Raw genomic sequence first — 1,514 nt, 5'->3', positions numbered from 1 at the left:
GGTTGGTATAAGTTGGACATGTTATTCAAACCAAAAACTAGTTTGGAGGCTAGAGGTGGGACACTCTATTGCCACACAATATGGTTTGTTGTTAGATGTGATCTCCTCTATTGCTTCCTAAATGTTTTGGTTGGGTAAAGTTCATGTCTCTATTAACACCATAATAATCGGTTGCAAAATGTGTACCTTCCTCTATTGGCACGACCCTCGTGACATTAAAAAAACTAGATTACTATAGGATGAATTATCGTTTGCAACGAATGGTGTTGCTTTCCATAATTTTGTACATACTGCCACACACCAACAATTTAAAATAATAATATTAAACAGGATCATATAATTAACTATACATTTAACATGCATCAAAACACAATTAATTAAACCACAGAAGTAGTATGAAATTACACCACACCACATAGTTAAATGTTTCCCACTCCATCCACACCACACATGAATTAAAGTTTGTGACGATCACACACGCACTGCTCCACTGTTTCAAAGTATTCTAAATGGCGACTTGATACGATCGAAATGAATATCATCCTAGGCTACTTATATGAAATAAAGCACTCGATTAGCAATCCCATCACTTGATCAGCAAAGGATAAATACTCCAAGACGATCCCATCACTTGTCGCTCCATCGAAATGCCTTTACTTTTCTAGAAAGAATGAATTACATTTGTATTAGCATCAAGTAAACTAAAATTAACATTAAAGGTACACAACAACGGACAGTAAACCAAAGTTTCATTGGTCACCATGTTCTGGTGAAGCTCGTCTTCGTCACTCAGTGCAAAGGTGAAGCTCTGGTGTTACTTGACGAGGCGGCTGCTCGCCCTGTCATGGTAGACATAACTAAGAGATTTGTTTGTTTTGCTCCAACGTCCCACAAGATCACTTGAGTATATTGGTTGGGAATGAACTCATTGTGCAACCATCAAGTGTAATGTAATGAGTGATGGTTTGAACTAGAACACCATGTTCTGTAGCTTCACCATTTATTTTGTGTTTCTTTATATATGAGCCATATCATCAAGAATTTGCCCTTGAGTCATGCATGCATTTTTCTTTCACATCTATGTCATGATTTCTATCTTTATTAGGTTACCTTTTTGCACCAAAGAAAGCACAACAGATGTGATGGTCTCCTCGAGGGGTTTGCGGCCAGAATGGCCGTTCCTCCCGTCCACAGCGCGCGGAAGTGTCACGCATAAGCTGAACATGTGTGAGGGGAAAATTCCCGTGACCAGCAGATTTGAACAAACATTCAAACCTTAATTAGCTTGTGACACCCGACCCATTTCTCTTAGGCCCAAACCCGTACGTGGACGCACACGTTTGCAACAAAAACGGGAAAGTGGCAATATATAGTTTTCTAAATCATTGTTGGAAAAAAAAAAACTGGTCATGCCAACATGCATGCGGCGAGAGCTTCTCCTTCACGTACGTGGAGGGATGACACGGCGCACTCGTCTGAACCAGCTTGATCTACGACGGCCTCAGGGAGAAGGG

The 1,514-nt window shown here is 40.4% G+C and overlaps 1 long non-coding RNA gene across 1 annotated transcript; it reads right to left on the bottom strand.

The window, feature by feature from the left end:
• Positions 338-899, bottom strand: LOC110434310. Its single transcript, XR_002451731.1, has 2 exons — positions 761-899; positions 338-661 (listed from the first exon to the last, which is right to left on the bottom strand). It is a non-coding gene; the product is annotated as an uncharacterized LOC110434310 (long non-coding RNA).

The sequence above is a fragment of the Sorghum bicolor genome, chromosome 4, assembly GCF_000003195.3.
Source record: "Sorghum bicolor cultivar BTx623 chromosome 4, Sorghum_bicolor_NCBIv3, whole genome shotgun sequence".
NCBI classification, from domain to species: Eukaryota; Viridiplantae; Streptophyta; class Magnoliopsida; order Poales; family Poaceae; genus Sorghum; species Sorghum bicolor.
The sequence above is the reverse complement of the archived record's forward strand: the minus strand, read 5'-3'. Positions and strand labels throughout refer to the sequence as shown.